Genomic DNA, 15,358 nt, shown 5'->3' on the forward strand with positions numbered 1-15,358 from the left:
TCTAGCTATTGGCCCTCTTTGCTCACTCCTGTAACCTCACCCTAGTCCATCCTGTCACCCCAGGTCCCACCTGTTCATAGCGCTTTATATTTTTTTAGAATACTTATTTATTTGGTTGTTCTGGGTCTCAGCTGCAGCATGCGAGATCTAGTTCCCTGACCAGGATTGAACCTGTGCCCCCTGCATTGGGAGCTCAGAGTCTCAACCACTGGACCACCAGGGGAGTCCAGCACTTTCTAGGTTACAAAGGCTTATCCACATCCATGAAGTCAACCAAAGCACTAAATGGAGATGAACGAATGTGCCTTTCCCAGATGCCTCATCCATCCTCTACCCAGAAAACCCCATGGACCAGGGAGGAGGAGAAGTGCCTGCCCACACATGGGGTCTCTAGGCTGGTTGCCCCAAGCAGGGGCGCACACATGCAGGGGCTCAATGGCTCAGCACTTTGTGGATTCGCAAGCAGAAAGCAGAATCCCTGAGCTGAGGGGGCAAAGTGGGAAGGGGAGAGAGCTTCCCAAGGCCCAGGGCAGGCTCAATTTGACTCTGGAGGCAGTGGGGAATCCAGGGAGGGTGGCAGAGTCGGGGTACAGGTATGAGGTTGCTGTGGTTGGGATGTTCATCCCTCAGGCTGCTGTGGTTGGGGTGTCCAGTCCTCATCAGTTCCTGGCCCTCTTTCCCAGGGCCTGGGGTTGACACAGTTGACCCAGATTAAACCTCATCTGGCGAGAGGTGTCCCCCACTACCTCCTTATGTCCCTCCTGCTAATTCATCATCACCAACTGATGTGAGAGGCCCTCCTGGTCCTGGGGAAGAGGCAGTGAACCTCCTAAGGCTGGAGATGGGGCCCTAGGGGGATACAGAGAGAACTGGGGGCTGACTGTCTTATGGGAAACTTGAACTATCAATCTGCATTCCAGAGCAGGCCATGGCAGGGGAGGAGGAGTCCTCAAAGGGGGAAATGTCCACGGAGACCATCAAGAATGATGTGAGTCGCTGACTCACAGAAAACAAGGAGCTGTCCTAGGCAGGCTTTGTGCTGACGGCAGCCTAGGCAGGCTGGGTCCCCTGGCTCCCTCTGTCCTGATGATCACTGGGTGCTGGAAGGTCTGGGTTTAAACCAACTCTGCCTCTCATCACGGTGGGAAACAAAGCCACATGTGCTCTGAGAATTGGTTTCCCCAGTGCAACAATGAGTGCTTAGACCAGCCTGTCTGACACTTACCTGCTTCCTCTGTGAGGGTGCAGGCTCCCCAGACACTTCTCCCGCTTTGAGCTTGGGGGTCTTGGGCACATTTGCTCCTGGCTACAGGAAGCCTCCAGGCAGAGAGAAAGGGAAGGGCTTTTATGGCTGTGATTTCATGCAGCTCCAGGTGCCACTGCAATCCATCAGCATGTCCCGCCAGCTCTACCTTCAAACCACGTCTAGAATCGGATCCCTTTGCACCATCTCCACTTGGTTCCAAGACATGGGATTCCTGCCCTCGCCTCCTCATCGCTTTCTTGTTCCTTCTGGCCCTCCCTCCACCCTGTCCCCTCTCACATCAGCCAGAGCGATCCTCTGCCAGTTTCAACCAGACACCACTTCTCTGCTCAAGCTCCTGCCGTAGCTCCTTGTTTCCCACACAGCCTCACCGTGGCCTGTAAGGACTGCACACTCTGCTCCAGAGAACTGACCTTGTCTCATCCCCGAACCTCTTGCCCACTCGCTCCAGCCATGCTGGCCTTCTAGCGATCGCTCATGCCCTCCAAGCTGGCTTTTGCCTCCCAGGCTTGGCCCTGGCTGTCCCTTTTGTCTGGACTGCTCTTCCCTACCCTACAAATCCATTTCTGTGGCTTGTTCCCTCACTTCCTGCGAATCTGACTCTTTATCAGAGAGGCCTTCCTGGTACAGACTGTGGTCCTTGCCTAACAAGATGACTAACTGGGAGGTGAGAGCATCACTCCCACCCACCTCCCCCAGCCCAGAAGGGCCAGCCCTACAGAGACTCTCCTTCTTTTCCTCTGAGGAGGCCACTCCCCCCAACCCAGGACCCAGCAGGAGCCATCACCATCTGCAGAGGTGACCCCCCCCCTTCCTCCCCTATTCCTCTGCCAGGCCAGGGCGGGAGGAGGAGGGGGAGGGAGGTTGTACTCAGAAGGAACTCCTACCAGGTGGAGGGGGAAAGGAAAAACAGCGGTAGAGCCACTCCCACACTCTCATAGATCAGTGTTCCTCCCTCACTGCACTCCCTATAACCCACTCACTCCCCAGCAGGTTTTACCTGGTGTGGTGATCCAGGAGCAAGACCAGCAGCCCAGGGATCGAGAGAACCTAGGTCTCAACCCATCCATGTCCCCAACTCTTTGGGAAACCCCTCTGAGCCTTAATTTTTCCCACCCAGTCAATGGGGATGTCTGGAACCATTGGTAATTCAGTTCTCCCAATGATTTGGCCTAAGGTTCCTGCGGTGAGGTCAGGAGAAGTGACTAAAGTCTCTCTCACTCCCAGATTCCCAAGAACTGCATAGGAAGGTAGCTCCAGTGCCCCCATCACTGTCATGAGCTCCCAAGGTCCCAGAAGTGAGCGTCCAGCAGCATGGCACTTGCCCAGAGGCTCTCACCAACTTCCTGGCAACCCCAAGTCCGGCCAGGCATTTTGTAGACCAGGCCATGCATGATGCCTCTCTATGTCCTCTGCATCCTTGGTGCCTCTCTTCTGGATAACCATCCGGGAAACAAAGCTTGCAGGGGTATTGGCAAGAACTGTTCATGTCTCACTTTGGGGCATGTGCCCGCTGGGCGGGCTGGCCCCAGGCCACAAAGGCCTGGAGTCAAGCAGGACCTGGAGGGGGCAGAGTTGGCCAACCTTTCTGCCTTCCCCTCTTCCCTCAGATGTGTGCCTGCATCGGGATCAAGGCCTTCCCCACCTCCCACCCTTCCCAGGCCTACATTGGAGACTTTATCAGGGAATAGGAAATGTCCACATGCTGGGTTCCACATCGGGAAGTGAACTGATGATGAAACTAAGTCTCAGGTCCTACAAACCCATCTGTGGGGGTGAGCTGAGCCCTGGGGAGGGAATTCACGTCCCCTGAAGACACTTTCTATAGGCCAGGGGGCAGAGCTGGATACACACTCACCATTGGCTTGCTCCCTATTAACTCACCCAACACTGCCAGGGTACAGAAATCAGTAGACAGGATTTCTAGGCAGAGGTTTGGCTGGTTTGCATGCATGCTAAATCGCTTCAGTGTGTCTGACTCTTTGCAACCCTATGGACTATAGCCTGCCAGGCTTCTCTGTCCATGGCATCTCTAGGCAAGAATACTGGAGTGGATTGCCATGCCCTCCTCCAGGGGATCTTCCCGACCCAGGGAATGAACCTCCATCTCTTACGCCTCCTGCATTGGCAGGTGGGTTCTTTACCACTAGCACCCAAGGCCACTCAGCCTGTACTGGCAGGGCTGGGTTGTGAGAACCCAAACCTGCCTGATGCCAAAGCACAGCTCTCTCTGCTCCACCACTGGGCTCCAGCATGTGGGCAGGCTCAGAAGTTGCTAATTCCAGTGTCTCACCCTCCAGACAGTCTGTTATGCCCTCAGTAAGCCAGGATTAGCCAGCAGATGTCCTGAGGGACCTGTGACTGCCCATCATTCAGGGAATTTGGGGATGTGTGTGGTGGAGGGAGGGGACAAGGTGGGGGTCGGAAGATCGCACTAGCAGTGAAGCAGTTAATGGTCTATGTGGCAGGGACTTAAATTGGTTCTGGTGGAGAGAGAGGTGGAGACAGATTTCCAACCTCCCCTGGCCACTCCGCTGCCCCAGCAATCTGGGAGGCCGTGGGAAGCCAGGAAGGCAAGTTCTACCCTCCAGAATATCCCTGGATCTGAAAGCCATGCCACTGGAGAGGCTCTGACTGGGGCAAGAGGAGGGGGTGCTGGGCTGGGAGGGATGGAAGGAATGCCCCTGATCAGTCATTTTGGCTGATTCATTCCAGGGACCCCTGTTTCTCCAGCTGTATCACAAGGGCTTGGAGTTAAAAATGCCCCTTGTGTTCCTTCTCATTTCAGCATCTAAGCTTGCCTGGGAGTTATGACGGTCATGGTGAGGCCCTTTTAATAGGTGAGGAGACAGGCTCAGGGACAAAAAAGCCTTTCACCAAAGCGCACAGCTTAGCTCATAGGCAACAGAGCTGGAAATGGAACCAGGATCCGTCCACCTCCACGTCCTCTGTCCCTACTCTGCTCTCACCAGTTGTTCTCTGGAGGTGACATGATTTCTCTGAACCACAAGGTATATATTCATGCAGGCTCATAACTGAGTAGCCAGTACCAGCAAACAGTACTAACAAGAGGAGTTGTGGTGTTTGGAGCAGGAGAGGTTTCTCAAAAGGACACAGAAGCCCCCAATCATAAAGACAAGGACTGATAGATTGATTATATTAAAAATCCATACCAGGGGACTTCCCTGGTCAACCAGTGGTTAAGAATCTGCACACAAGGGGCATTTTTAACTCCAAGCCCTTGTGAATGCAGGGGACACAGGTGCGACCCCTGGTCCCAGAAGCTCACACACATGCCTAAGCCCATGTTCTACAACTAACAAACCCATGGTCCTAGAGCCCTTGCTTGCTCTGCAACAAAAGAAGCCACAGCAGTGAGAAGCCAGTTCACCCCAACTAGAGGGGAGTCCCCGCTCCCTGAAACTGGAGAAAGCCGTGCTCAATAGCGAAGACCCAGGACAGCCAAACAATAAAATAAATTTTAAAAATCCATATCATCTTCTATAATGGTACAGACTTCACCACAATACAAAAAAGAAAAAAGACAAACTGGAGGTAATATCTGCAGTATATATAAAAGGATGATATCCCTAATGCCCAAAGAACACTGAAACCTATAAACATTACTATATCAGAAAAAGCATGAATGGAGGATTCACAAAGAAATACTAATATATATTATTAATATGTGACATGTGATTATGTATATTACCGACCTCCTTATAGAGGGTTCTACCCAACTATCAAAAATGTTTCCCAAAGCTGTGAACCAAATAAAACACATCTGGCTCCCTCTCAGGGTTCCTGATATCCCCAAATCCAGTTGAGGGGGCAGGTGGGAATGAGCTTCCGGAAGCAGCTGGCAGTTCAGGGCCCCCAGGTCAGTCCAGTGGGTTCCTGGCCCCAAGTTGTGGTGACATTCCAGAGGGAGGCTTAAAGGGGGAGGATGGAGCCAAGAGGAGGAACCAGCTGGGGGTAGAGAACATCAGGAACCAGAGACACAAAAATCAAGGGTAATAAAGTAGAAACCGCACTGGGGTCTGGGTATCCTTAGCTGTCTGGTTTATTTGACCTAAGAGTGTAACTACAAAAAGAGTGCTCCCAAGTTAGTAAGTACCTGTATGCTTTGGTAAGTGACACAGTGAAGGGCATGGGCTTTCAGTGAGTACATGGTAAGGGTCATGCTCCTCTGTTAGAGTTACTACACACCTACTATGTATCAGTCACTGTTCTGCAGTGACTGAAGCAGACAAAAGACCCTTCTCTCCAGTCACTGGAGCATTTGGGGCCGAGGGAGAGGGCTGGGTCAGGGCTGGGAGACTGTGGAGCAGTGGGGCATGCGCACTGCCAGGGCAGCAGCCTGCAAATCTCCTGGAAGATCTTGGAGGATGATGATGAACCATCGCAGCAGGCTCTCTGGGCCTCTGTGACCCCCCAGCAACAAGAAAGCAGAAACTCCTTTTTAGACTGTGTGTGTGTGTGGAGGGGAGGTGATATACCCATTTCAAGCTGTGTTTCTCTCTGGGTCACAAGGAGGCAGGCAAAAATCACCAGATTGAGTTGGTAACACCTGTAGGTGCACCTCGTTTCAGATCCCACGTGTTCGAGGAGTCTAGGAACCTCACTTGGAAAAGTCACCAAACCAACTTCCATCCCCATTTCACAGTTATGAAAACCGAGGTCCAGAGAAAGGGAGCTTCTGTTGTGATTCAGGAGCAAATGAAACAAAGGACTCCGTAGGAGAGATGAGTTCATGGCAGTGCACGGCCCATACCCTCAGGTCTCACCTTTCTCTTTTTCCATACCATCCTCTTGGGACAGGAGTGTTTGGCCTTGTTTAACAATCTTGGGGACCAGTACCTGGTATCATTGGGTGATCAATCCTGCCCAGACAGCTGGCCTGGGTGCCTTGGAGTCTTTGGGGTTGGCGAACATTATGGAACATCAAGGTGGTCTCGGGGGTGCCAGACACGGGCTCTGGGACCTGGGCAGGAGAAGGGGGAGGGCAGGGGTCTGGGGCTTTCTCAGCAGGGAGACATGCTGTAAGCAGAGGTGCCATGGGGGCTCTGGGTCATGGCCAGCTGGGCAGGGTCAGCAGCTGGGCAACTGGCTCTTGGCACCCCAGAAGGTAAAAACAGGAGTGGACCTCTCTCTGCCCAGGCCTGGAAAAGCAGTGGGCTTTCCCACCCAGCTGGGTCACCTGGGCAACACTGTGAGCTCACAGGGCAGGCAGAAGTCACACAGACACCTGGCCGGGGCAGTGCAGGGCAATCAGAAGCCCTTCCCCCTATTCCTGGAGCTGCTCTCCGGCATTCAGTCCTCATCCTTCCTGGCCTTGGGACCCCAAACAGCCCACCAACCAAGATTCACCGATGGTCCTGTGTACCCAGCCACATGCTGACCGCTCTGCAGGAAAGGAGGAAACCCTGCCGCTGCCGGCAAGGAAGTTGCAACTCAATTGGGAAAACAGCTATTTCTGTTAGTGAATCTGCAGCCATCCTGCCTCTGTGGATGCCTGTGGTCTTTTGTTTGTTTAATAATAATAAACACAAAGTTCAGGAGAATGGTTTCCTCTTGGAGGGTGGGTGGGAAGACAGGGGAGAGAATGGGAAATAGGTGGATGTGTTATTGTAACCTTGTCTCTTAGAATGGGTGGCCAGTTCATGAGTGTTCATTATATTCTTGAAAACAAATGACTAAAGAGGGCATGTACAGGTCAACAATGGTTCTAGAGTATGAAGCAAAGATTATGACTAACCCAACTCTGAGCTCCACAAGAAATGGTTACAAAAATAATAATTCTTTTTATCGGGTACTTACCACATGTCAGGCATGGTTCTGCCACTGTGAGATGGTAGAATGAGGCGTGACTGGCCCTTGGCCTGAGGTGGGGTCTGCTCCAGGGGGAGGCAAGGTCTGAACTGGCCTCAAAGAATGACCAGGAATCCTGGGCTAGCAAAGGTGAAATACGGGCACTGGGTGGAGTTGAACGATGTCTGGAAGACTCCTGTGGCCGGCCTCATTCTTCTGCCAGCTGCTTTAGACACTGTACGGAGGGTTCTTCCCATTTTCCTTGGTTTGAAGACCAAAAGCAAGCCAAAAGCAAGACCAAAAGCAAGAGGCAGGAGCCTATTGTTTTACGGAGGCCTTCTAGCCTACCTCCCACTCCTTACTCCAGAGCAAGAGAGAGAGAGAGGCTGGGAGGATGTTGTTGTTGTTCAGTTGCTAAGTTGTGTCTGACTCTTTGCGACCCCAAGGACTACAGTAAGCCAGGCTCCTCTGTCCTCTATTATCCCCTGGAGTTTGCACAAATTCACGTCCACTGAATCAGTGATGTCATTACCTAGCCATCTCATCCTCTGCTGCCCTCTTCTCCTTTTGCCTTCAGCCTTTCTCAGGATTAGTGTTAGTCACTCAGTCATGCCCAACTCTTTGCGACCCCATGGACTGCAGCCCACCAGGCTCCTCTGTTCATGGATACTGGAGTGGGTCACCATTTCCTTCTCTAGGGAATCATCCCAACCCAGGGATCGAACCCGGGTCTCCTGCAATTCAGGCAGATTCTTTACCGACTGAGCTACACGGGAAGCCTCTTCCCAGGATTAGAGTCTTTTCCAATGAGTCAGCTCTTCTCATCAGGTGGCCAAAGTACTGGTGTTTCAGCTTCAGCAACAGTCCTTCCAATGGATATTCAGGGTTGGTTTCCTTTAGGATTGACTGGGTTCATCTCCTTCTAGTCCAAAGTACTCTCAAGAGTCTTCTCCAGCATCACAGTTCAAAAGCATCAGTTCTTGGCGCTTAAACTTCTTTGTGGTCCAACTCTCACATCTGTACGTGACTATTGGAAAAACCAAAGCTTTGACTACACGGACCATTGTCGGTGGTGTCTCTGCTTTTTAATATGCTTTCTTGGTTTGTCAAAACTTTCCTTCCAAGAAGCAAGCATCTTTTAATTTTGTGACTGCAGTCAGCATCTGCAGTGAATTTTGGAGCCCAAGAAAATAAAATCTGTCACTGCTTCCACTTTTTCCCTTTCTCTTTGCCATAAAGTGATGGAACCCAATGCCATGATCTTAGTTTTTTTCATGTTGAGTTTCAAGCCAATTTTTTCACTCTCTTCTTTCACCCTCATCAAGAGGCTCTTTAGTTCCTCTTCACTTTCTGCTGTTAGAGTGGTATCATCTGCATATCTGAGGTTGTTGATATTTCTCCCAGAAATCTTGATTCCAGCTTGTGCTTCATCCAGCCCAGCATTTCACATGATGTACTCTGCATATAAGTTAAACAAGCAGGGTGACAATAAACAGCCTTATTGTTCTCTTTCCCCAATTTTGAACTAGTCAGTTGTTGCATATCCAGTATCTGTTTCTTCTTGACCTGCATACAGGTTTCTCAGGAGACAGGTAAAGTGGACAGGTATTCCCAATTCTCTAAGAATTTTCCACAGTTTGTTGTGATCCACAGAGTCAAAAGCTTTCACATAGTCAATGAAGCAGAAGCAAATGTTTTTCTGGGACTCCCTTGCTTTCTTCATGACACAATTAATGTTGGCAATTTGACCTCTGGTTCCTCTGCCTTTTCTAAACCAGCTTGTACATCTGGAAGTTCTTGGTTCACATACAGTTGAAGCCTACTTAGCCTGAAGGATTTTGAGCATCACCTTGCTAGCATGTGAAATGAGGGCAATTGTACAATAGTTTGGACATTCTTTGGCATTGTCCTTCTTTGAGATTGGAATGAAAACTGAACTTTTCTAGTCCTGTGGCCATGACTGAGTTTTCCAAATTTGCTGATATATTGACTGCAGCATTTTAACATTATCATGTTTTAGGATTTTAAATAGCTCAGCTGGAATTCTGTCACCTCCACTAGCTCTAGCTTTGTTCATGTAGTACTTCCTAAGGCCACTCTCCAGGATGTCCAGCTCAAGGTGAGTGACCACACCACCATGGCTATTTGGGTCATTAAGACCTTTTTTGTATGGTTCTGTGTATTCTTGCTACCTCTTATTAATATATTCTGCTTCTGTTAGGTCCTTACAATTTCTGCCCTTTACTGTGTTCATCCTTGCATGAAGTGTTCTCTTGATATCTCCAATTTTCTTGAAGAGCTCTCTAGTCTTTACCATTCTATTGTTTTCCTCTATTTCTTTGCATTGTTCATTTAAGAAGGCATTCTTATCTCTTCTTGCTGTTCTCTAGAACTCTGCATTCAGTTGGGTGTATCTTTCCTTTCCTCCCTTGCCTTTCACTTCTCTTCTTTCTTCAGTTATTTGCAAGCTCTCCTCAGACAGTCAGTTTGCCTTCCTTTTTCTTTGGAATGATTTTGGTCACCTCCTCCAGTACAGTGTTATGAATCTCCATCCATAGTTCTTCAGGCACTCTGTCTACCAGATCTAATCCCATAATCTATTCGTCACCTCCACTGTGTAATCATAAAGGATTTGATTTAGGTCATACCTGAGTGGCTTAGTGGTTTTCTCTATTTTCTTCAATTTAAACCTGAATTCTGCAATAAGGAGATCTTGATCTGAGCCACAGTCAGCTCCCAGTCTCGTTTTTGCTGACAGTACAGAGATTCTCCATCTTGGGCTGCAAAGAATATAACCAATCTGATTTCAGTATTGATCACCTGGTGATGTCCATGTGTAGAGTCAGCTCTTTGTGTTGTTAGAAAAGGGGTTTTGCTATGACTGGTGTGTTCTTTTAACAAAACCCTGTTAGCCTTCACCCTGCTTAATTTTGTACTCCAAGGCTAAACGTTCATGTTATTCCAAGTATCTCTTGACTTCCTACTTTTGCATTCCAATCCCCTGTGATGAAAAGGACATTTGTGTGTGTGTGTGTGTTAGTTCCAGAAGGTCTTATAGGTCTTCATAGAATCGGTCAACTTCAGCTTATTCAGTGTTAGTGGCTGGGGCACAGACTTGGAAGTTGAATGGTTTGCCTTGGAAACGAATCAAGACCCTTCTTTCATTTTTGAGGTTGCACTCAAGTCGTGCATTTCAGACTCTTCTGTTGAGGGCTACTCCATTTCTTCTAAGGGATTCTTGCCCATAGTAGTAGATATAATGGTTATCTGAATTAAATTCACTCATTCCTGTCCATTTTTTAAGATATCAATTCCTAAGATGTTGGCGTTCAATCTTGCCATCTCCTGCTTGACCATGTCCAATTCACCTTGATTCACAGAACTAACATTTCATGTTCCTATGCAGTATTGTTCTTTGCAGCATTGGATTTTACTTTCATCACCAGACGCATCCAGAACTGAGTGTTTTTCCCACTTCGGCTGCTTCATCCTTTCTGGAGCTATTAGTAATTGTCATCCACTCTTCCCCAATAGCATACTGGATACCTTCCAACCAGGGGGGTTCATCTGGTGTCATAACCTTTTACCTTTTCATACTGCTCATGGGGTTCTCCTGGCAAGTATATGGGGTGTTTTGCCATTCCCTCCTCTAGTGGACCACATTTTGTCAGAGCTCTCCACTGTGACCCATCCGTCTTGAGTGGCCCTAAACAGCATGGCTCATAGCTTCATTGAGTTATGCAATCCCCTTGTGATCCATGAAGGGAGGATGTGCTTCTCACTAGTTTAGAGCAGAAAAGCTGAGAACTCACCTTTAATCAGAACTGAAAAGTCACCAGCCCAGGTTACTCAGATGGTTGGGGATGGAAGTTGTGGGTCCCACTCCCAGTTTCCTCCCTTCCTGGGCCTAGGCTGACTGTCACAATCTGGTATGCATGGAAAAGGCCTCAGGGGATGGTTCCCCAGTCTCCCTAGAGTATCTCCCCCTTCTGTCAGTCCCAAAGCTTTGGCAGCAAGTTGTGGTGAGGGGAGGGGACCAGCGCTACTCCAGTGGCCAATCGTGGCTCAGTCCAGGGCCCTGCAGCAGGGCTCTCAGGGAGCAAACATCTAAGAGGCACTGGCTCTCAGGGCTATGTGAGTGTTCCTGCCACTGTACCTCCTTAAATTCTGCACCCTAACTGCCTTGCCTGCCCTGCTATGGCCCCTGCCCTGCCCCGCAGCTCTTCCCAGTGACCCCTGGGCTCCAGGCTCTCACCAGGCTGCCCTTCTAGCCTCTGAACTTTCTGTCTCTGCAGCTCCCAGCCCAGTGACCTTCCTGCCTGGGAAGAAGATAATGCAATTGAAGGCTGGTTCCAGGCGGTCTGGCTCCAGAGTGCTAGTGATCCCTGCACACTCAGCAACACCGGAAAGAGGGCCTTCCCACCGCCTCACTGGCTGCCTGACTCCCTGGACCAAGGGCCCCGGGGACAGTCACTCCTGTATTTCACTAACCTTACCCCCCAGAACTGCTTACTCTTCACCAGGGAGACGGCCACCAGCCAGGGGACTGGATGTGGCTTTCCTGCGTCACAACACTATGAACCCCCTTCCCCAGCTCCTCCACCTCCCCTCACCCCAGCTGTTCTACCCGCCTCATCCCCCTTTCCCAGTAAAGGGAACTTGGCCTCCCCCTGCCAAAGGACATGAACCTCCTTCCCAAGTGCCCCAGAAGGCCTTCTGCTCCCCTGCCCCGGGGGACCAGCCCCAAGCTTTGATGACTCAGGGAGATTCCACTGTGAGGGGAAGCAGGTAATGATTGATCTCCCAGCTAATAGGTAACTCTACCCACCCCCTCCCCCTAGGAGAGAACACTTGGAGCAGCCTCTTTCCATGGGGCCAGGGGTTAAACACAGCCATTAGGGAGCCCACAGCCATGGCTCCGGATCTGAGGCCAGCTCTTGGGGAAGGAGGGGTCCTGCTGAATCCCCCATTCTTTCACCACCACTGCTCCCCATCCCCCATCCCAATATTTTATCTCCGTTTCTTCTGGGCAGCTGAACTGGGCTTCAGGGACAGGGAGGGGATAGACGAAGTGGGAAATTTTGTGGGTTTTGTAGCAAATAGCAGCTGATAACTGTGTGACCCTGGTTCAAATACTAACCCTTTCGGAGCTTCGGCTCTCTTTATTTGTACAGTGGGGAAATCAGGCAGCTATGAGGACTGAATGAGACAATGCAGGCAAAGCCCTTAGTGTTGATCCCCAAATGCAAATTAAGTGTTCCCCAAATGCTTGCTCTTTTCCTTGCTAAACAACTTTGCCTTGGCAGGTTCTACCCCAGAAGAAATGAGCCAGAGAAGTAAAAAAATATCTTCAGGGCATAGTCTGCACATCTTTACCCAGGACCTGAGCCTTCACCCCACCCCAGATATTCCAGCCCCCCACCTCCTCTCTTCCCCAGACTCTGTTCCTGGCTTCCAAGCCCATTCCCACAGGCACCATTCTCAAGGCAGCCCCCTCTCCAGAAAGCTCCCCTCCCTTCCTACCTAAATCCTTAGGGTTCAGCTCAAGACATGTCATCCAGGAGCCCTTCCTGACCCCCATCTCTCCTGCTCTGTACAGTCCTCTGTTCACGGGAACACCTGCCTGCATAAACCTGAGGTCAAGTCCCACCCCTCCCTGAGTTACTGACAATTGTCAGCCAAGGCAGTTCCCTAAGAGGATCTCTGCGCTCCAAATGCCACTTCCCCTGAGCCCTAACGGCATGTGCAACAGGTGCTCACTTGTTGTCGGAAGACTGGCAGACTCCAGGAGGGCCCCCTCCTCCAATTACAGTGGTGAATCCACAGCCGCTCTGACCTCACTCAGCTGAGGCTCAACCTGGAAGTTTCTAGAGAGATTTGGGGGTGAGCAGCGGAGACTGGTTCTGCCTTGTGCTTCAATTACAACTCCCACTGGGGCGCCTGGGGGCCGGTTCACATCCTACCCCTCAAGGTGCTGGGCAGAGTTTGAGCTTCAGTCACTGCAGCCAGAGATCTGCTGGGGGCACCCAGAACCCCTCGGTCTGTGGTTCCCTCCAGCCTGTCCCCATTCCTGTTCTGAGCCCCTCCTATACCAAGGAAGCAGCGCAAGGACTGGGCTGTCAGCTTCTTCTGAGAGTTCCAACTGGAAAGCTGGTGAGCGTGGCTGGAGGATGCAGCTGAGTCTCCTCTCCTGTCACCTACAGGGCTGGGTGTCTCCCGTTCTCCCGCGTCTCCACCCTGCCCTGTGCCCAGGAGGCTATCTACGTCACTACTTCACCGGGTTCTGGTTGGGCTGGGTATATGGGAGGGTCATCAGGGAGCTTGGAAGATCCTCCTGGCTGGTTCTCTAGGTAGGCGGATCCCCTCCCCAGGGCCACCTGGCCTGACAGGCAGCACTCTCCTATAGCTGCCCCTCCAGGTCATCATTCCCTCTCTTGCCTGTTAAGGCTAAGGGGCAGTAAGGGGTCCTCTGACTTACTAGCCCCCAGGGGACTACACTGTCCCTTTTATTTTTCCTAAACATCACCCTCAACTTTGCAAACAACCCCTCTGATTAATTCCCCTCAAATGACTGAATTTGAATGCCTTGTTTTTCCCACAAGGCCCCTGACGTAGGCACCTGCTGTGTGAGCCCCTCTCTGCGGGCCCGAGCACCCATCTGATACCCTGGTATCACTGCCATCCTCGTCACCTCTGCATCTTCACACCCTTCACTCCCTGCTCATGAGGGAGCTCTTACTATGTGCCAGGTGCGGTGCCCAGCACTTAGTCACTGACTCATTCAATCCTCACACTCACAGTCCCCAGGAGGTATTGCTGCTACTCCACTTTAAGACAAGGAAACAGATGCTCTGCAAAACTAAGGGACTTGTCCAAACTTCAAAGCAGCAGAGTTGGGATTCAAATGCAGACCTGCTGGCTCCAAAGCCTGTGGTCATAACCACCAAAGCATATTGACTTTTCCTTTACCCCATCCCTCATTCCTAAACCTGGGACAACATGAAGAAGATCAAATTCACAAGGAAACAGCCTAAATGTCCATCAACAGGTGAATGAATAAAGAAGATGTGGCACATGTATACCACGGAATATTACTCAGCCATAAAAAAGAATGAAATAATGCCATTTGCAGCAACATGAATGCAACTAGAGATTATCATCCTAAGTAAATCAGAATGAGGAAGACAAATTCCATATGATATCACTTACATGTGGAATCTAGTATACAACACAGATGAACCTGTAATATCTCTGAAACAGAATCAGAGACATAGAGAACAGACTGGTAGCTGCCAAGGGGGAGAGGGGCAGGAGAGAGTTGGATTGGGAGTGTGGGACTGCAGATGCAAACTGGTATCTATAAAATGGATAAGCAACAAGGTCCTACTGAGTAGTTGTTGTTGAGTTGCTGTTGTGTCCGACTCTTTTGCGACCCCATGGACTGCAGCCTGCTAGGCTCCTCTGGATTTCCCAGGCAAGAATATAGTATAGTACAAGGAATTATATTCAATATCCTGTGATAAACCATAACAAAAAAGAATATGGAAAAGAATGTGTGTGTGTGTGTGTGTGTGTATATATATATATATATGATAACTGATTCACTTTGTTGTACAGAAGTAATTAACACAACATTGTAATTCAATTATACTTCAGTAAAAAATAAATTAGAAAAAGAAACTGGTGAAGTTCAGAGATGGAAACACCTGACTTTTTGAATGGGTCCAGAGAGACGCTCTGTGACACTGTGCCACCTGCAGACACCAGAGTCAAAGGAGAGAGAGGTGGAGCACCCTGGAGGCTTGGCTGGGCAAGGTGGGCCAGGCCCCTGTAAGCCAGGGCAGAAGCCGGAGGAGCCCATTCTATCCCACACAAATGGGTGGCAGGGCTGTCTGACAGAGTCCCAGTGCCCAGAGGCCGAGCCTGGGATCATTGATGGAAGCTTGCTCCCAGCTCCAGCTGTGCCCCTTCAGTGTAGGTCCGCTGCTGACGGGGTGGCGGATCCTGGAGGTACTGGGGGGCTCTCCTTCTGACCTTCCTCTGGTGCTCCACTGTGCGGAGGTGACCAGGATCTGCTCTGTCAATGGCTGCTGGGTATAACGCATGTGCCTCCCCACAATTTTGTCACGGAGTACTTGACAATCTCAATCCTGTCCTGCACCCCATTTCTATCCTTCAGGCCTGACCAGACTGGCCCAGCACCACCACACTGGGCAGCAAAGAACACCACCAGTGGGCTTGAAATCTGCCAGGGGAGGCTTTAACCCTGCCTCCTCCAGGCAA

At 50.4% G+C, this 15,358-nt stretch overlaps 1 protein-coding gene across 1 annotated transcript in view; it reads right to left on the bottom strand.

Moving 5' to 3' along the window:
- CCDC33 (coiled-coil domain containing 33) overlaps positions 1-15,358 on the bottom strand; it is a 136,259-nt gene that overhangs the window by 94,317 nt on the left and 26,584 nt on the right.

The sequence above is a fragment of the Dama dama genome, chromosome 13, assembly GCF_033118175.1.
Source record: "Dama dama isolate Ldn47 chromosome 13, ASM3311817v1, whole genome shotgun sequence".
Classification (NCBI taxonomy): Eukaryota; Metazoa; Chordata; class Mammalia; order Artiodactyla; family Cervidae; genus Dama; species Dama dama.